Here is a 22,382-nt window from a genome sequence, read left to right as displayed (position 1 = left end):
TGAGGCGACTACAGTGGAGAGATGGGAGAACATTTGAAATCTCATTATGCAGTGCTACTAGCGAGTTCTTTCTTCTGTTCGTTCTTTCCTCCCCTCCTTCCTCTGTTCCTTCTTTCCCTCCACAACATTGTATTGGAAGCCTACTCTATATGGGTTGAGACACCCTTTTTCAGAGCTCCAGAGGTAAATGAACAAAACACATCCCTTTCCCTCATGGATCTTCCATTTTATGGGGGATGACAAGCAATGAACAAATAGATCCTTAAATATATATGTAAGTGTGTGTGTGTGTGTGTGCACGCGTGTGTTTGTGCACATGCATGTGTAGGCAGTAATAAATGTAATGATGAAGAGTTACTAGTAGGGAAGAGAGTAGTTAGCTTTTGTTTTAGATGAGCTGTCCTCTGGCCAAAGGTTACCTCCTTGCTCTTGAATGGAGAGAGAAAGAGAGGGATACAGATTTGGCAAGAGTGGATTGAGCACAGTATACATCAGGTGATGATGCTTGGAGCTGGGAGCCTGCTTGTTGTGTTCACGTAAGTTCAAGCACAGAACAGCTGGAGTGGAATGGAGAGGGGACTGAGCAGTGGAAGATGAATTTGGAGCGGCAACCGGGAGCCAGATGGAAAGTATCGAAGACCATGAAAAGGACTTGGGATTTTGTTCCAGTAAGGGAAATGATTGGAGGGTTTGGGGCAGAGAAAAAGACATGACCTTACTTAAATCTTAAAAGGGGGCTTCCCTGGTGGCGCAGTGGTTGAGAGTCCGCCTGCCGATGCAGGGGACACGGGTTCGTGCCCTGGTCCGGGAAGATCCCACATGCTGCGGAGCGGCTGGGCCCGTGAGCCATGGCCGCTGAGCCTGCGCGCCCGGAGCCTGTGCTCCGCAACGGGAGAGGCCACAGCAGTGACAGGCCCGTGTACCGCAAAAAAAAAAAAAAAAAAAAAGGATCACTCTGGCTGTTGTGTAAAGGATAATCTATATAGGACAATAAGGCCTGTGGGAGGGTTGTTTTGGTTAGGATAATTTTTTCATTTTTTGAAGTAGCACTGGGGGCATATGACTATCTTCCACTGTAGCTTCATATGCCATTAGAATATTATATGTAGGGCACATTTTCTTGTTTTGTTATGTTGTTTGTCTTTTGGCTGTGCCACACGGCCTGTGGGATCCTCGTTCACCGACCAGGGATCAAACCCATGCTCCCTGCAGGGGAAGCCTGGAGTCCTAACCACTGGACTGCCAGGGAAGTCCCCAGAGGTTACATTTTTAAGACTTCTGTCAGGCAACAGAAATAAATTTGTTTTACTTAAGACATAAAGATATTTGGATAGAAGGAAAATGAAAATATCCTGATGTCTTTTAATCCTCTAAGCAGCTGAATGCATTCTTAGGCTGAATGTGCCTTTTGCAATCATATAAGAGCATACTGCAGCTATAATAAATAGTTTAATGTCAAAATTATAATTTTAAAGCACCGTTCCAAATATCAAAAGTATAAAATAAATGATATAATCAAATGAATATAAAAATAAATATGAAAGAAAATATTAATTTTCATATTAGATTTTTAAATACATAATTTTTCAGAGACTATTACCGAAAGAGAAGATTTACAAAGATCCATGAGAAATATATATTTTTAAAGGATCATTAATAATAACAAAAGAATTTCAAGAAAGCCTAGATTGGAAAAATATGAGAATCTAAATGGAAGCTGTTGATGTACTTAAGAAGAAGTTATTTTATTTCAAATCAAATGTGATATAATGATTACCATTTTTGGACTGCCTACTTTGCCAGCCACTGAGCTAAGCATATTGTATGCATAAATTCTTTTAATATTTTGCCAATTCATCGCTATGGAGAATAAATTGTGGTTCCCCACTACTGAAAATTAAGGCCATTTGTTGCATATCTATTTTAGGTAAGTAGCCAGTTCTTAATTGGGAAAGTAAAAATATGATATTGTTATGTTAATATTGAGATCACTGAGGAAGTAATACAATCACTTGTCTTCCAATTGTCCTGGAGAGAAAGAACTGGAAAATATTTAGCTGTAATGGCAAAGAAAGAACAAATACACCACAGCTTTATATTTCATTTGTTTATTTCCTGCAGCTGCTTTGCAGGAGATGTGTGTATCATCTAATTGGGAAGGTGTCCATCAGCAATTACATCAGATGGAATCCATGGGATCCAGCAATTATAGCAGATTGGATTAAGAGCAAATGGATACTTAATAAGTATTTCTTAATGATGATGATCATGATGGCCATACTAAGGGTATTTTTGTGACATTAACAGCAAATAAAAGACTACTTTCACTTTTTTCACTACATTTGTAATATGCCTGCTTGCGTTCCAATTTTTGCAGTGAGAAAGCATCTTTCTCAAGGTTTCTCATATGACAATGTGCAAGGTATTGATGAATGAACTAAACAACTTATAGTAGCTTACTTTAGCTAGATGTCATACAAAGGGCAACTAATTGTGATCATAATTTTCTCCTGTGTAATACATTTCTACAACAATCTAAAATTAAATTATGAACATCGAATAACTTCACCTCTTAGAGTCAAAGAAAAGGTTATTATCTCCAGAACTGAACTTCAACTGCATCTTATCCAATAAACGTTCACCTATCCAGCTTAAGCTTAGTGTAGAGTGAAGAATAAGTTCAGAATGCAGAGAATCAAAAGGTTATCAAAATGGGATTTTAAATATTTCTCTTACATAGCAAAAGATAACTTGCCATTTTAAATTTAAAATAACCCATTTAACCAACAAATTCAATTGTAAATAATTTTTAAGGTATAATAAATTTCATTCTCTTGATACTATAATTTCTGATGATTAAAGTAATCTGTACACTGCTATTAAGCAGAGATCATATATAGACTCACCTAAGTAAACTAACCTAGTACCAAGTGCTGCAGATTAAAAAGGAACTAATATGGCAAAATTGATACTGTAAACAAAATACTAAATTTAACAAGAAATTCTAATTAGGTTGAAAAAACGGTCAGATTAAAATAAAAATCTAGCAGAGTTCAGGCTTTTTTCATTTTCAAAAGAATGTATGGAGAATCATTGAGTTCCAGAGTTAATATCTGGGAAAAATTAATTTGATCTCTTTTCAGTAGGAATGCAAACTTTTATAGGTCTATGTTGAACTTATGGGAATGGATGTTTATAATACTTGTGTATGTAAGGTTGCATATGTGTTTCTTTGAATTTTTGTTTGAAGTGCTAGTTGCTTTGGTGTATTTTGGACTATATTTTGCAAAGAAATTTTTTCCATTTCAATCAATAGGAAATAAAATAGTCTAATATTTAAACATAATTTGACTAGGAAATAGGAACCCAAGAGACTCAAGTTTTGGAGAAAATAATTATATTTTATTCAGTTATCTAAGCATTTTACTTTTATGAATTCATGAAAGAACCTAATATGTGAATTCCCTGTGGAACTTCTGTCTTTTTGTGCAGTTAATAGTAACTTATTTTTCCCAACTCTGCTTTCAAAATTATTATTGCTATGTGATATAACTCCTTTATACATTATAACATTATAGAGAGCAGGATTCTAGCTCTGATGCCATTTTTTCATTCATTTCTGTAATCTCTCATAGGGGTTACTGGCCCTGAATATGCATGTAGTCTTCCTCAACATTCTGACTGTCAACATAACCTTTATGGTTTATAATATTTATTTTGCTTTACTAACTGAAGTAATTCCCAGGGATCTTTAAGGCCATAGAGGAGGTCTCATACATTATCACTTTGATTAAATCTCAACTCTTGATTATGATAACAGGACACTTACTACATTCTGGCTTATGAAAGCTACACAAAGCTCCTTTCTCTTGTGTTATCATGACACCAGTTATTTTTGCCATTACACTGGACAGTGTAAGATTTTCAGTAATAAATCCATACTGTGAACCAACCATCTTTTAGTCTTACATTTTGGTAAGCAGTGCATTCTATGTAAATCACTTTTCAGTCAACAAGAGGAAAAATAGTGAAAAGGGAGATGTAATGAAGCAGGGTCTGGGATGGTCTGTGTACTTTGAAAAGGAACATTCAAATGAAAATATTTCTATGCATATAACATTATAGCACAAGAGGGTCGCTGTGTCATAATGCAATCTGCAGAAAGTCAAGTTCAAGTAAATCTTCTGTCTTGGTAGGGATAAAAATGCAGAAAATGTTTATGTTCTATGATTCATTATTTCTCAGTGGGGAGGACTGTATCTGCATCCGGATGTAGGCCTAAGTTTTCATTATTATCAAAAGGAGACTTGGGTTTGGAAGATTATGAATTACTAGTGGAATTAACACTGGGCTGTGACCGAGACTATTGACTAGTATCTAGCCTCTGTATTTATTAGAAAAATGTCACTATATTTATTTATGCTCCCAATTCATAGATTGTAGTCATACATTTGGAAGCACCTCACGTGCACTTCCCATAATGTCTGTCCCACCTGCCTTTACCACTTCCCAAGTCATGGTCAGCTTTCTGCCAAAAAGAGTCTAGTCATGAGCCTACCTACTAAGGCAGCCCATTCTATATCTGAAATTGCTCCACTATTCTATTTATTGAGCTAAATTTGCTTCCCTACAACTTCCCCCCACTAGTCCCAGATCTGCCCCCTGGATCTGTACAAAATTATCTGATGCTTCTTGTCTATGACAATCCTTGACATAGCTGAAAACAGCTATCATGTCTCCCTAATATTTTATTTTCCAGGCTCTTTATCCATCACTAAAATAAGGTTAAGTATCATCTCAGGATAGTGATGAGAATAAGGTGAAATAATAGATGTGAAAGTGTGTCAAGAATACAAATAAAAATATATAAAATGTATCACTGTTATATCTTAAAAATAATAGGTATGAAATTCTAAACCTTCAGCTAAAATATCTTCATCATAGTATTTTTTTTTACAAAAACTCCAGTTGTTTATACTTCTGCATTCTTAAAATTGAACTAAATTAGTGCTTGGGTAAAAGAGTCAGCCGAAGAATTTCAGCAGCAGAATAATTAGTAGTTAGGGCAGGCTGGCAAGTTAGGACAATCTCCAGGAGGGATAGATTATGTTCCTAAAGAGACTCTTCCAACTTTGCAAACCCAAAGAAATGGAAGGACTGACATGAGAAGGAGGCCTCTCTATTTAGGACAATGTCGCTTTATTACATGAGAACTCCAACCATAGACCCAGTAACCCTGAACTGGATCCCACAGGTCCTATCAATTTGCGGGTTAAAGGTACCTCTGGCATCTGCATAGTGATTCAGATCTTGGAATCTGGAGCCGAATTATCTAAGTTTAAATCTGGCTATGCCACTTGTTACTTGTTAACTGTTCATTTTTCTGTGTGAGCTCAGAAGAATTATTTGACTTTTTGGCCTCAAAACCCTTACTTGAAAATGGGCCTAATAAGAGTAACCTACAGTATCAGGTTATTGTAAGGATTGCATGAACTAAAACATAGAAAGTGTATAGAACAGCAGCTATTTCCTAGCTCAGTAAATGCCAGCAGATAATGAATCTAGCCCTGTGGCTAGAACAGATATCTTCAACCACGCACTCTCCTTAATTTGTGCACAAGATTATGTATTGTGGCTACATGTTTCAGCCAGTGGGTACATAAAGTTGGTTTTCCTATTTTTTCTCCCATCCTCAGAATTGTCACAGAGAGAGATCTAAAATATCATGCACTGGAAATGACTTATTCATCGGAAAATGCACGTCCAATAATTATTTTAAAGGGCTCTGTTGTAGATAATGTTGACTACTTGTTACATCTCACTACTTGATCTGGGCAAGCCCACTCTTTCTATACCCATCCAGGGAATAGAGAAATCATTATTCAATTTTCTCCAATTTAAAGCCAAATAATAAGGAAAAAGAACATTTCAGTCATTGATGTCAATGAACTGGAGAGGAAAAATTGTAGATGCAACTACCAGATTATTATTCTCATTGATGCCAACCAAAGTTGAAGGGAAAGACAAGACAAAAGTACCATGCGCACAAATTGTCTTAAGTGCATGGACTCAAGTTCGCACTTTTATGAATAATCCGTTTTATTTCCTTTTGACCTCACCCTTTGCTGTAAGAATGTCTTTCTAAGTAGAAGAAGCAAATCAAATCACCAGAAATTCTGCCCTGATTATTGTTCATTTTCCTATGGATTTCTCATTCCAAAAGAATCAGAAGGAGGAAGGGGTCCTCTTTGCAGGCCACCCAGGATGTCTGTTCACTGTAACCCTTTCTGTAAAAGTGATGGGCTACTTGGCTCCCCTGCCCTGTACTGTTGGCTCACAAGATCACACTAGTTTTGCAGTTTCTCCATTTTCATTCTGTTTTATTTTTCATAAGATCTGACTGATACAATTCCTTCCGATTTTTCAACTTAAATTATTCTATTTTCTCTCTACGTTGGGGCCTTTCTGATTTTTTTCTCTGATCTACTTTTCTAATCAATACTGCCAGCTCAAAATTTAATAGAATCTAGGAAGCACACTTGAATTTTCATGGCTTGGTTTTCCCTTTTGTTTTCTTTTTCTTTCTTTTTCATTTTCATTTTTTTCTAATATAACACTTCTCTTCTTCTCATATTTCTATATTTCTGGCTTCCATAGGATACTGGGTTCCCCATTCTGTCGCTTTCTTGTTGTGATCCAGAATCCATCTGCGTCCTGCAATCATGCTCACTGAAGTTGTTAGTCGTTAGCTGTGAAACTCCAGCAGCTGGAAGCCTTCCCCAGGAGCTTGGTGGGGACAGCACACCTTTGCCGCTTTCTCCTGGAGGATAGACAAGGGGTTCTCATTGGACCTGCACAGATTGCAGTTATCTTCTGCCCTTAAAATTGTTCCAGTCTGTTCTTTCATGGTTGCAGTTGAGATTTTGGCCGGGGATTCCACTTATTTCTAGTCTCTTTCTTCCATATCCTTCCGTAGTCCAAGTGCATCATCTATGTTTTGTGCATTTCTACAGCCTCACTGCAAGGATGGTCTATGTGGGCAAGAAATTTCATCAGCAGATACAATGCCAAGAAATGATAGATAGCTGGCACTTCTGTCAATCAGAAAAGCAGGAATTAAGTAGGTCACATTTCAAGGAGGCTAAAATTACTTTTTTATGAATATAAAAGTCTTGTGCCTTTGTAATTTCGATTAACTTAAATTAGGTATAAAATTTAACATACTGCTATCGGGCCTTAAAAGGGTATGTGAATCTGAACAAATATGACTATATGGATTCTCAATAATATGCTTCATGAAATGAGTTTGTTACAAAAATTTATCCTAAAACTAAAACTGATAGGAAGTTTTAAAACAAACATCAAAAGAATTCTAGAAGAAATCAAAATTGCATTTGCACACTATTTATAAAATGACAAAAGCTTCTTATATCATCACTTATAGAGTGTTTTAAAGCTATATTCAGGAAAATATTCTTATCATGAAACACTGATTTTTAAGCATTAAATCATTTGAAAAACTTAGGAAATAATTTATAGCAAACATAAGGAAATTATTAATGAAGGCAGAAGTAAAGACCGATCAATTGAAAAAGAGATATATAATAAAATTGATAAACAAATATAAAAATGGATTGTTTTTAAAACAATAAAAGAAGTGTATAGATAATGTCATTATGGAAAAGAAAAATAGGAATAAATAAAATTATGAATTAGAAGGTATAAGTGCAGTTAGAGAGAAATTATTTGGAGAGGTTATTTTGTAAACCTCAATACAAATATAAATACATATAATATGTAGGCAGCAGATTGCTTTGTATTAGAGGAATATTATATAATACTTGAGAGAGTAACATGAATGTAATCTTATTTCTATCATTTCCTGGCTGTGTGAAATGGGGAAATGCGTCCAAATTATCTGTGTTTCAGTTACAGCATTTATAAAATGAGGGTGATGGTCAGTGGGTTTACCTCATCACTTTGTTCTAATTGAATTAAATAATGTTTAAGAAGAATGTCTAAAATTTCAGCATACAGTTTGTGCTTAATAAAAGTTAGGCATTAATAATAGTGGCAACAATTGGGTTTTACAAGGTTAATATTATTTCACCAGCCACTGACTTGCATGTTTTTAATATACAACTTCATTGTTAGAATGGCTTTATTTTTAACTCTTAGCACTTGGTTTTGGCATGTCACAAGCAAATTAATGTAGATATTTTCAAATAAATAAAATCTAAATGACTGACTAGGCAATTAAATTCAAGGAGCATAGCTCAGCCTCATTTCAAAACCCATGGACCCCACTTCAAAGGCCCACCCCCAAGCCTTTTCCTGTCTTCCCTCTTGATTGGCTATCATGCCGTGGGGAACTTACATCAACAGAGCTTTGCACTGTCAGGGAAGAGACCATTTTCTTGGACTCTTCTGTGCCTAGACCCTGTGCTGTTGCTGTTATCCGCTGCTGGAGCCCTCGTCATCTCTTTTCTTGGCACAGAAAATATCATTTACAGTTCTGGCAGATTCACTTGGTTTTTCTGCTTAGCTCTTTGGCATTGATGATTTTCTGGAGAGGGTGGTCTGGCTCCCCTGCTCTCCTGCGAGTTTAGGAGTGTCACGCTGCCATTTCAACCTAGCTGCCAACTCTTGGAAATCTGAATGACACAAGCGAAGTGCACCTTTATTACCTCTCTCATCAAGTGTAGAATTTCAAAGGAAATCCACTAAGTCTAGTCCCTGTAGCCCCCCTCAAATTCTCCTGGTGGAGCTGAAATTTCTTACCACTCCTCACCCTCCCTTTCCCTCATTTGATATCTTTTTCATTCAAGCTCCAAAGGCTTCTCTAAGTATGATGTGGGTGAGGAAGATGGTGTTGACGATTAGAGAGAACATGTCTTCTTTCAAATCTATGAGCTGTCAACTCAAATCAATCTTTAAATGTCTTAAACTGACATCAGAGGTGGTGTTTCTTCACACTTAGAGGAGAAAGGAGTTGTCACCGAGGCACAGAAAGTCTAGTGTGAGTGGCAAGCAGTACCCAGGTCAGAGAAAGAAGGGAATCAAATCAGAAAAATTAACAGGACTCAGAATATGGATGGTCTTAGAGGTCATAATAAGGAATTTGAATCGTATTCTGACTGTGATGGTAATTAATAAATCAGAGTTTTACCCTGGAGAAGGTCAGCATCTGATAGATGCTGATGAAAAATGTGAACTCTAAAGACAAGAGAAATGGCAGGGAGTGAGTGGCAGGAGTTAGTGGTTGGGGACAATGTTGTTACAGTGGAAATGATGGCAAATTTGCTGTGGAATGGAAAGGAAATGAGAAGAATCAAGGATGAGTCCTTTGTTATAGACTTGAGGAACTAAGTAGCTGGTAGGGTCATTTCATGAAATGGGACATTTATCCTGTGCCAGGCTTCGAGATATGTGGAGTAAGGAAGAAAATAATAGTTTCCATTTGAGAATGATGTACTCGGGTGGTGAAGGTAACATTCAGAGATGAGAGGGAAGAGGCAGAGGTGTTGCTAATCACAGAATATTCTTGCCTCTGGTGGGAGCAGCGTTTGTTTGATTAGAGAAGGGCGTGAGGGAATTTCCTGTGGTAATGGCAATGTTCTATAACTTAGTGTATATAGCTCGGTGCATTTTTCAGAATTGGTTGAACTCTATAATTAAACTCTTCGTTTCATTGTATGTAAATTATACCTCAAAAATGGTAACCCATGAGTTAGAAAAACAAAAGTAGTTTTGCTTACAGATATAGAAAGATAGTGAAAATAAAAGGCAATTCAACTAAGGTAGCTGTCCATTGAAATAAGAGTATAAAACAGCTTTCACTCTCTGAGTAAAATGTGTCTACTTAGCTTGTTGTAGACAGAAGTTGGACAACCTTGACTATGAAGGATCTATCCCAGTTACTTAAAGAGGTAAGTTCTAAAGAACTCCCCCTGTGATAATGGTATCTTGCCAGTTAACTCATGTGATCAGACATAAGAGAGCCTGTGTTGCCACCAAACCATAATTTTCTAATGGAGTATAAGGAAATAATGGTTTCATGCACTGTGTCCCTGCACAGCTGAGGCCTTCTGAACAACGGGTATGTCTGAACAGCTAACAATTATTGGAAGCTATACTGTCTCCCTGAAGATAGACACCCAGAGACATTTTAGGATACTCAAGTGTGATGGTTAGTTTCGTGAGTCAGCTTAAGTCTCCTTTATCTTTCAGGAGACATTTGTTCACTTTCCAGAGTAACTAATCACTTTCTCTCTGGAGAAGAGTGTAAGCAGATGAAGCAGAGGTACCAGTAGCCATAAAAGCTTAGAGTTTTCTCTGAGGGGGAGGGAGGAATAAATTAGGAGTTTGAGTTTAACAGATACACACTACTATATATAAAATAGATAAACAACAAGGGCCTACTCTATAGCACAGGGAGCTATGTTCAATATCTTGTAATAACCTATAACGGAAAAGAATCTGAAAAAAATATATATGTTTATATATATGTATATATATATGTATATATATATATATGTATAGACTGAATCACTTTGCTGTACACCTGTATACAACATTGTAAATCAGCTATATTTCAATTAAATAAATAAATAAACACGTAAGTAGAGTCTTCTAATTTGAGGCTTCCTCCACTCTGGTGCAAAGCCAATTCAAACAAATGTACACATTTTGCCCTCATTCCATTGTCCTGTGGGGGTTGGGGTGTGGATACAATGCTAAGATCTTGTTCTGGCTACTGCTTTCATGATGAGTAGCAAACTGTGTGCCTGGCTCAGGGTCTTGTGTTTTTGGCAATACATGTATATATAAAAGCAAACTAACTCAGTAACTGGCAAGTGGTATAATCTCAGATCCTTCACAGTTTTGGAGCTAACAGGGAGATTCTACAGTAATCATGTAATGGTTTCTCACGCGGTGTGTCAGATCCCTGGATGAAAGCCTGAGTCCTAAGCCAGAAGTCCCACAGAGTCCAGCAAAATTTGGGAGCTATTTCTAGCAAATGTAATGGTGCCTATGAAAATTTAGAGCTACCTGTTTTTGGGGAGAAATATACAACTCCACAACAGTTTTTACAATGTCTCCACTCCCAACTATACCTGTTGGTAACCTGTATTACTGTCTAAGCCTAGTTATTTGCCATTTGCTGTCATTGTGACTCTGCTTTCTAAAATCACAGTACAAGTGGTAAGCAAGAGCTCTTTTTTCCCCCCAGTAGGAGAAAATGCATTTAGCTTGCGTTTAAATGAAGGAAGCTAATTTTATAATTTTACCATTTAAACTTTTCCTTGGTTTCAAACATATTCATTCTCAATTCCTCTAACAGGGTGTTCAGTTCTTACTTTGTTGGAAAGTCGGATACAGAGACAATTTAACAATGGTAGTGTATCTGCTACACCTTGAAGATTTATTTCTTCTTGGATACTAAACACATGCTATGCAACATATAGAACTTTGAATTAGATTTTGATCAATGACCTCATGCTAATTTTCATTCTGTTTGTTTTGCTAGTGGGAAGCTTTAAGAAGTGAAGTTTCAGATCTAGTATGTGTTTTTGAGGGTATTTAAAAAGACAAAAGGCTATCTTTTACAGAAGAGATGGCCCCTATCTCTTAATGTCAGTTCCCTACATATCCAGGATTATTCTATATCTACTAGAAAACTCTGATCTTTTATGAAAGAATGAAGTGTGAGTACAATCTATTTCTAAGAACAAAACCACTGAATATCTATCTTTTCAGAAAGCCACATAATCTTAAATTGCCTTAAATTCTAAGTGATATTATCTGAACTGGAACACAAAGATAATGTCATGTCCTTTATATCACTCACCAACCCACACTCTGGAACTAATTAAATGAAAGATTCATAACAAATGATGAGATAATAAAACAAAGATATTTTCCATTTGTCTTAATTCTTATATCTATATATGCACTTAAAATGTCTAGAAAAATCCTGTCTTCAATTATAAATATCAGTGAGATATTCAATTACCTTTAAGCCCCAAGATTACCTACTGAAATGCAGGTACTATTTTGTTCTTTTCACCAGAGAGTCTGCAACTTGGTAAATTGTTCCAAAACCAGAGCATATTTTCCCATAGAACCAATCTACAAAGAAGTGTCAGGTCAACACACTGTTCCCACACAACTGTTAAACCCGCACTGTCCTCAAGTTGAATATTTTATCAACGCTGCTGAAAACCTAATCATCACGCTTATTAATATGCCTGTGGAAAATTAATACAAAGCCCTCCAATTCCCCAAGGGAGCCAGGGAATAACCTGTCCTGTCAGTGGGACTGTGGACTCCTTTCCTCTCAGTGGCTGAGTGGTGGGACGTCCCTCTTCTAGTAATTAGCCTTGGTGTGACAGCCATGGTGTGGAGCTGGGACGTCCGACACAGAGAAAAAGTTGAGTGGGCTAAATATACTGGCTTGATAGCCCTGAAAAGATGCTTCTCACTCTGGCTGAACACATGACATCTTTTTGAAGTTGCCTCTTTAGGGCTTTAGGAGCCAACCTTCATGCTTCAGTTTCTTCCTGACACATCACTTCTGATGAATCCCATCCCCATATCTTGAGGTACAGCAGATTGGAAGAGATTCTCAGTATTTCTTCTCTATCCTTCTCTTCCTTTATGAAGCATACAGAACTTCTAGGGTTTTTCTCCATTCACATACATTCTGCCTGAACACCCTCCTTTTATAATATAAGGCAACACCTGGGAAGATGTATGTGGTAAACTATTATCTTCTGAAATCTCTCTTTCTCCCTACACCTCACTTCGTCCTATAAGGGATGGTCTGCAAACTCAGCGTCTAGGTATGAATGATTTGAAGTAAGAACTCTGATGATTGCTGCTAGTGAGGGTACAGTTCAGGATAGGAAGGTATCCTTCCCTATAAATATTGGTTTAACGTACAAATCTCATTATTATTAAATATTGAACTTATATTTAAAACAAATATCTCTGTTAGCTTGCCACACCAAAACTCAACCCACCATCTATAATCTAAATATAGCCCACAGGGCTATCAGCTTAGGGTCTCTTCTGGAGAGAGGAACAAAGACACACCAAAGGTGACCCTGGCTGGTCTCACCTAGAACATAATTGAATCCAGAGTCATCTATTTTGGAAGGTATACTCAGAGTTAGACATAAAGGGTTTCACATGTTTTGGAGTATGATTAGTATCATATTTCTTCATTTCTTTAAATGTAATTAGACTGATTATTTCTCCATTAGTCAAATTCTTAGGGAGTTCATCATTGTACTCTTAGGATTTTTCCTTCTCCTGATAATTATTCAAGAAATCCACAGGATTAAGACTTTTTTTTTTTTTTTTTAAAGAAGAGGTCTGCCTGATTTCCATTGCAAATGGAGAAGAAATATGAGCATTTCTCCTCTGCCACTGTCATCTCTACCGTGGATCCACGCTGCCATAAGATGCGTAGCAGGAGTGAGAATCAGAAGATCACTCTGAGCTGTCCTCTCAGGACCCTTCCTCAGCTCCCACATCAGAGATAAGCCTCACAGCCACTTGCCCTTGTGTCTCCTTGCTTAGTGCCTATTCTATTTGGAAGGGATTTTGGCTAGATGGATCTGCTCTGCCCACCTGACTTAACAGTGGACTCAATCAACCTTGTCATACCAAATAAAGAGAATAGATACTGGTCCACTGCTATCCCCTCCCCCTTCCCTCTTTCTTCAAAGCCTCATTCTCCTATCTAAAGTGTGGGCAGATTAATTTGTCTGCTGTTTAAGTAGATATGAAACGACATAGCAAAATGTCCGTTTCCTTTTTTTCCAGTCCCTTCCATCATGAGTGCTTCTCTCAAAGTACCTCTCAATTGGCTCGAGGTAGGGACAACTATGCCTCTGTTCTTTTTCTTCAGAGCTAATGAGAAATGAGCTAATGAGAAAGCCTCAGCATTCCCCACCAGATCAACAATTTCAGCTTCTGTAGATCCTTTCCTCCCCTCTCAGCTCGGATTGTTTGCTTAGAGATTAGATAGTCTGATTTGGGGGTAAACAATGTGAGTGATGTTTGCAGGCAGCAAGTCTATGTTTTCAATTCTTAATGAACTCAGAGGGAGTTGTCTAGTACCAATTGCTCTTGTTTTCTATTTGATGTCTTTAAAAAAAAAATAACGTGAGTTTGGACCCCAGATCCCAGTTCTGGGACACCAGAAAAAGCTCTGCTCAAGATTGGACATTTGCCATCATCAGATGAATGGATAAAGATGTGGCACATATATACAATGGAATATTACTCAGCCATAAAAAGAAACGAAATTGAGCTATTTGCAATGAGGTGGATGGACCTAGAGTCTGTCATACAGAGTGAAGTAAGTCAGAAAGAGAAAAACAAATACCGTATGCTAACACATATATATGGAATCTAAGGGAAAAAAAAAGGTCATGAAGAACCTAGGGGTAAGACGGGAATAAAGACACAGACCTACTAGAGAATGGACTTGAGGATATGGGGAGGGGGGAAGGGTAAGCTGTGACAAAGTGAGAGAGAAGCATGGGCATATATCCACTACCAAACGTAAAATAGATAGCTAGCGGGAAGCAGCTGCATAGCACGGGGAGATCAGCTCGGTAGTTTGTGACCACCTAGAGGGGTGGGATAGGGAGGCTGGGAGGGAGGGAGACGCAAGAGGGAAGAGATATGGGAACATATGTATACGTATAACTTCGTTATAAAGCAGAAACTAACACACCATTGCAAAGCAATTATACTCCAATAAAGATGTTAAAAACAAAAAAAAAGATTGGACATTTGTATGAAGTTGGAAAGATCCCAAAGGGAACAGGCTGTGAGGCTGGTTGGAGATTCTGGAAACAATATGAAGGCTGAGAGCTCAATGAAGTACCCCCATGCCAGCAGGGCATGAAGAAAACGAGAATGGCACACCAGTTTAGGAAGAGAGGTCAACGCTTCCATTCTGGATAAATAAGTGGTTCTTGGAGGGTGAGGAAAAAGGGAAAAAAAGGCCTCGGATGCCCAGGGCAGAACACAGGAGTCATCAAGGGGTAGGGCCGATAACCACTTAGATTCCCTTACGTATCTGCAGACATTGTTCAAAGCTGAGCACTTACTTTCTCTTACCTTCATGTACTCTCTTGTGCATGGCCCTCTTTTTTTTTTCTTTGCCACCATCCCTGGGGCATAAGTTCAAAGGAGAAAACAGCAGTGATCAGACCGTGGGAACTAGACCAGACTTCAAAAGTGACACCCCTTTTCCATTCTCCCTCTGAGCCTATCTGTGATCCTATGTAAATATCCTAGAAGAGAGTAGAGTGGTGACGGTCATGGTGGTGAGAGGTGGATACGGGGCAAACTTTGCGAGGTTTGAACTGGATAGTAAGTGCGAGGGTAATCATGAATTCTACTCAGAAAACACTTGATTTGAAGGAACATTTATTTGAAACTTTGAAGCAGGGACACATGGAAACGCAAATGATATCTCTCTGCCTCTACTGGTCCTCATAAAGGAGAGTGAGTTGGGTTCATACAACAAACTTCGTATTGTGCAAACATCTGGTTTGTGACTATTGTTCACACCTGATGCAGGGCGAATCCCTGTGAGAAAATGTCTCTTCCCTCTCTCCTATATATTCACAGAGGGATCCCTCCCACCTTTGGCCCTGGTCCAATACCTCTGAACGGAGGAATCCTGGATTTAAGCAGGCAGCAGGCTGTAGTTTTCAGTCTCCACTGGATCCAGCCCAATGAGAAGTAGGAAAACTTGTTTCCTCTCCTACTCCTAAGTTTTTTCAATTCTGATCTATTGCACTTTGATCCTAGTCAAGTGCTGAGATCCAGTGAAGGTTCTCAAGGTCTGATTCTTTTCTCTGGAGCTGGATTTCTAACTCGAGCTCACACTGCAGAAGTGGTGGAGAAGTCAAGTCCATAGTGAATTGACAGCTACAGGTCTGTGTGTGGTCGGATGCAGACAGGGGGCAGGTCTCTGATTTGAGGTGGAGAAGAAGACTTGGGGAAAGGTGGAGGTGATCCTCTGGATGGCTGCAAAATCCACTGCGCTCAAGAAAGAGAAGCCTGTGGAAAGGAAACCCTACCTGAGTGTGCTACCCCGTGCCCTGGTCTGTGAGGCTCAGCGGTAGGTAAAGCTGCTCATTTCAAAGGACACAAAATGGGTCCCATGTGAAGTAGGTGAGCGGCAACGTTCTGAGCAGAGCGGGAAATAGAACCATCCCGGGAGACTACAGCAAGGGGACGAAAGGCTGCCAAAAGCTATAAGGAAGGCTCGCCGGAAAGGCTTGGCCTTGTTGTCAATGGCTGGGACCTTGCTGAAGATCAGAAATACAAATACACAAGGAAAAGGGAGTTTACTGATTTCATACACCCACCTCTGGATGAGTGTTATTTTTTTTACCATAAAGAAAACAATGTTTTATTTGAAATTACAATCTTTTTCAGGGTAGCCTCACAAAGGAAAATTTCTATGATGCTAAAACAGTCGAAGGCCACTTTTTAGCTGAGAACCTATAGAGGTCTTGCATATGCAAAATAGGGCCTTGGAGCTGAGTGTAGGAATCGCATTCGCAATTAGCTGAGTACCACGCGGTGGAGAAGAGGCAAGAAAACGAGGGTCCAGAAGGGAATAGTCTACAAGGCGCAAGGAGAGCCTTAGCGGAAGAGACCCAGAATGGGGGCAGCATGTCAGGGACGGAGAAATGGCCCTTTGCTCAGCAAATTTGACAGAAGCTCTAAGAGCTCTGGGTTTTCTGCACATTGTCCCATGAGCTTGGAGTGGGACCTAGCCTCCACCTTAGAGGTAAGGGGTGAGAGGGGCTTCCAAATAATTAAACAAATGGAAATAACTAAGTGACCAGACTGTCATTCCCAGTTTAGATATTTTTAGGAGAACTGTTCACAGGAAGGAAATATGTGACCACCTCAAAATAATCTAGGGAACAAATGACAAAAAAGCTTTAAGCAAGCATGAACCGATAAGGATATTTACCTTTACACACCTTTAGGCTGAGAATCCACCGGCGGAGGGCTTTTGATTCATTTCCATTATTTCAGTGACTGGTCCAATGTTGAATAAATGTTTGTGAAATGCAGAAGTGAACAGCAGGGGCAAGAAAGAGAAGTGAGGGGCAGGGAGGATACCAGGATGTCATTGGTTATTGAAGCAATGGAGTAGCACAGCAAATGTTTTCAGCTCAGCATCTTTGATGTTGCCCTTCTACGTGGAAGACTCCTTCCCCGTCCCGTGCTTGCACACACACATACACACAGATACACACACATACACATACAACCATACAGCCTGGTTTCCTCACCTGCTATAAGTTTAACTTCCTTTATCACTTTATTTAAATGCATAACTCTCCACTAAACCCAGGTTGGCATTTCCTGGTCCATTTCCTGCTTTTCTTTGCTACATGGCTTGTGTGCCATCTGGTCCATTATTTATTTTCTGTCACCACATTTTGGTATGTTAGCTCCAGGATGGCAGGAAAGTCTGACTGTTTTGCTCACTGGCATGTCCCTTAGCAACTAAAGGGCTCCTGGCCCATAGTTGGTATTTCTTCATTTTGAAGAAATGAATGTACAAATGAATGAATGAAGGTGTATATATGCGTTCCCAGTCATTTGAAAAAAAGAAAAGATTTTTTTTCCCACTAGACTAAAAGAATCACATTGAAGAATTTGAAAAAGAAAAAAGAAGGTGGAAGGAAAAAGGAAAACCCATTACTAGATATGAATTAAAGCCTGTTTGCTTTTATGTATTCAAAACCCCAACCAACACAGAACAGTAGTCAGAAGCTGGACCTAATTTCTAGGAAGGAAATTAGAAGCTTATTTTCTGTCTTTCCATTGCTTTTGAATCTGTGTCCTGATACAAGCCAAATGTTGTCTGTCAGCCCGTTACAGCATGTGCTCTCATGTGCTGCCACACTTTTCACTGCTGCCCCCCCGCGTTAAACTGCTCTGTTCTGCTGCCTTGCTATCTAAGGCTCGAGATAAAAACACTCAGTTGCTGCTGCCACGCTGTCTGTCTCCAGTGTTTAAATGCTTCCGTATCATGGGGTTTGCATCTGACTACATCCTGGCAGCTTCCAAATAAGACTTAGAGAAACCAAGCGACCACTGTGATGATGACTAAACATTTTGCAGAACAGTGAGAGGGAGAGATAGGTATGGCTCTCTGGTGGCTCAGTTTTTCCTTCTGAGAAAAGCCATCCCTACCACCTAGATAGGACAGATGACTAGCAAGCACCGTCATGGGCATAGCTGTGACTGGTCAACAGATGCCGTTCCGTTAGTATGTGCGTTCCCCAAGAATATGGAATTGGATGAAATTAAAAAAACAAAACAAACAGATTGAGCCTTTCTTCACATGAGATGCGTATAGAAGCCAAAAAGTCTCCCTGGTCTTTGTTTTCTACCTTTCCAAGGAGTAACAGATGTTGGGAATTCTACAGAATTTTAAAAAATGCTAATGTCCATTGAAGCCTGAGCGGTCTTTAATGCAAAGCTGCAGGATCATTGAAATTCAGAATTTCCAGCAAGTTATGTTGATTAATATCATTCACATATGTTTTTCTTTTTTTTTTTTAAAGTCTTTAAGGTGTTCTCTGATGTAAGTCCAAGAGGCTGTGCAAAGGGTGTGGTACTCTGTGGTACAAAGTACGTGTGATACTCTTACTGAAAGGGAACACACAGAAACAGGTAAATGCCAGTCGCCATGAGCTCGTAAGCCTCATCTCAGGAAAGGTTTAGGGCAGCATGAAATATCATAGAATGTGCCCTTTTTTGGATTATATATATCTACCATTTATCTAAAGTACTCTCCCACTAGCATGGCTACTTTCTAAATTTCTTCTGTAATGTTCAGAAATTCAACTGCATTCAGTATATTTTCTCAACCTTTCTACCATATTTGTGTCCACATGTCTTCATAGAGTTTAAGTTAGAAGACAGAAAAAGAGAAGTTGTCATAGGGACAATTGGCCAATATTTTGGGGGTGTATTTATTTATAATATAAAAACCATGTTATCTTAAAACATAAACAGGTTTTTGGCAGGAATGTTTGAATGATGATCTGAACTTTATGATATTTAATAAAAATGATCATTCTTAGAAAATAAAAGCCCCCCTGATTTGGATTCACAGTTTTAGGGTTTACATTTAGAAGAAAATATTGAAGGCCAGAAATCATTTAATCTCTGCTCCCCTCTCAATGGAACCGATGTAAACTGAATATTGCAATCATATTATGGGAATTTGGTTCCCTTTACTCACTGTTGAGGGAACGCATTATGACAAGCAATCTTAATTTAAAAAGTTAAAATTTGAAAACAACAGTAATACAATTTCACATTGAGTTGAAGAACAAATGTCAAACCTTGCAGATTAATTTGTGCTTAGAAAAAATATTTTTCCACGTTGCTTTTTCTAAAAGATCTACCTGTCATCATTTGAGGAGTCAGATCCCATACAGCAGTCCTGCCTTTCCAGCGCCCTCTACTGGGCACTACAGCTGATGAATATGTGCGTCTTGACTCCTTCACGTTAGCCTGATTTTATTTCTGAAGCACAGAATCAAAGGGCAGGGCTAGAAGGATTTTGAGAATTCCATCTGCTTTCTACTGGGGTCCTATCCAAGTCACTGAGAGAGATGAAAATCTCCTCTGATTTTCAAGACTGTTAGAAAAGCAAAGTGTTTCAAAACTACTTTGGTTGATATTTTTACCCACCTGGCCTCATACTGTGGCTGCCTTAGTGGACATTTAGGATGACTTAAATTTCTGCACCTGCCACAGGTGCCGTCAGGGTACTGTAACCTATAACACTACCTTTTATCCCTTAAACGCAAAAGATGTGACTTTCACTCGAGCCGTTGGAATTTATCAGTGCAACATAAAAATTGCACGTGTGTTTATCTCCATCATTTGTTTTCTAGCATAGTAATTGATGCATATACATGATGGAAATGACACACTGTTTCTGTTTTTTCATAGAAAATATCTAGAGGTGCATACATTCACAGGTAAAATCCCATGTTGCCTTTTATTGAAATTCATTTTGTTACATTTTGATGTGAGGGACAAAGTATCCTTTATTTAAACCGGAATCTAGTGTCTATCAGTATTTAGTGTGTGCTCATAACACAGCCTTTATTACATTTTGATGTGAGTGATTGATGTCCAAAATATTATTAGCAGGATTTAAAACAAAATGAGTCAAATACCCTGTGGCTAAAGGGACTCTACAGCCTCCACCTGCTCTTCTTTCCTTGCCTCGGTGACTGGTAGAATTTGTTAATTGAAAGCATTAAAGGGGATAAAATTTGGTACCTTTAAGAACTGCTTTTTTTTTTTTTTTTTTGCGGTACGCGGGCCTCTCACTGTTGCGGCCTCTCCCGTTGTGGAGCACAGGCTCCGGACGCGCAGGCTCAGCGGCCATGGCTCACGGGCCCAGCCGCTCCGCGGCATGTGGGATCTGCCCGGACCGGGGCATGAACCCGCGTCACCTGCATCGGCAGGCGGACTCTCAACCACTGTGCCACCAGGGAACCCACGTCTATACATTTTGTGTTAATATATTGGAGAGCAAAGACCTCAAGCCAGAATCATTTTGATCCAACTCCTGGACCCAGAATTGTAATTATTTACATTTTCGTTACATTAGGCTACCAGCTGCTGTTTACTAACTGCATGTGGAACTCAAAAATGCTGAACAAAGCCAGCTATACTATAATGGAAAAAGTGTTGGATTGGGAGTCAAGAACCAAGTTTGGTGTATTTTGTTTTTGCTTTTGCTTTTGTTTTTCTATTGCTGTCACTACGTGTTTCAGTGGCCTTGAAGGGAGGTGTTTTATTTTATTTTTGAAAATAAGCCTTTAAAAAATACTGACTTCCTCGTCTACAATAAGTATTGGTTGGACTAAGATGATTAAATCTTTTGCAGCTATAAATTTTCATAAGCCAGACTTGTATATCCAAATGCTTTGTCAACATCTTTGCTTAGAAATCTAATCAGATCTCAGTGGTAACATTTTAGTATGTCAAAAACAAACCAAAACAAAAAACACCAACCTTTGACCTCCCTCCACACACCTGCTTCTCACCCAGTTTTATCAATCTCCGAACATAGCAGTTATTCAGGCCCCAAATCCTGAAGTCATCCTTTCTTCCCTTTATTTTTTATACCCACGCCCAATTACAGATCTTCCTTGACTTACAGTGGCATTATGTCTTGATAAACCCATCGTAAGTCAAAAATACTGTAGGTTGAAAATATATTCAATACACCTAACCTACGGAACAACATGACTTAGCCTCACCTACCTTAAAGGTGCTCAGAACACACACATTAGCCTATAGTTGGGCAAAATCATCTAACACAAAACCTGTTTTATAATAAAGTGTTGAATATAGCATGTAATTGATTGAATACTGTACTGAAACTAAAAAGCAGAATGGATGTGTGGGTACAGAATTATTCTAAGTATATTAGTTGTTTACCCACGTGACCACGAGGCTGACAGGGAGCTGCCCAGCGTTACCAAAGAGCATCATTCCCTATATCCCTAGCCCCGGAAAAGATCAAAAATTCAAAATTTGAAGTACAGTTTCTACTGAATTCTATTACTTGCAAACCATCATAAAGTCAAAAAATCATAAGATAAACAAACTTAAAAGTCTGGGACCTCTGTTACCAGCAAAATCTGTTGGTTCTGTCTTCCAAATAATTCTTATACTGACCATTTTCTCCTCCTCCAGTGTTTATTTTCTTGTCTAAGCCACTAGCACCACCAGACTGGAATATTTCCACAGTTTACTGGTATGAGTTGAACTGTTTCCTTAAAAAGATATGTTGAGATCTTAGCCCCTAACCCCCAGGACCTCAGAATGTGACCTTATTTGGAAATAGTCGTTGTAGATGTAGTTGAATAGAGATGAGGTCATTAGGGTGGGCCCTAATCCATTATAACTAGTTTATTTATAAAAGGGGAAATTTAGATTCAGAGACAGACAAGCACATAGGGAAAATGCCATGTAGAAATGAAGGTCAAGATCTCAGTGATGTATTTAAAAGCTAAAGAACACCAAAGATTGCCAGAAAACCACCAGAAGCTAGGAGAGAGACATGAAACAGTTTCTTCTTCATAACCCTCAGAAGGAACCACCCCTACAGATACCTTGATCTCAGACTTCTGGCCTCCAGAACTTTGAGATCATAAATTTCTATTATTTAAGCCACCTAGACTTCGATACTTTGTTACAGCAGCCCTAGCAAACTAATACATGGACTGAGTGGTCTTCCTACTTTCACTCCTCTACTATGGTCTATTCCTGCTTGGAGCCAA

Source organism: Globicephala melas, chromosome 14 (genome assembly GCF_963455315.2).
Source record: "Globicephala melas chromosome 14, mGloMel1.2, whole genome shotgun sequence".
Classification (NCBI taxonomy): Eukaryota; Metazoa; Chordata; class Mammalia; order Artiodactyla; family Delphinidae; genus Globicephala; species Globicephala melas.
This window is presented reverse-complemented; position numbering follows the sequence as displayed.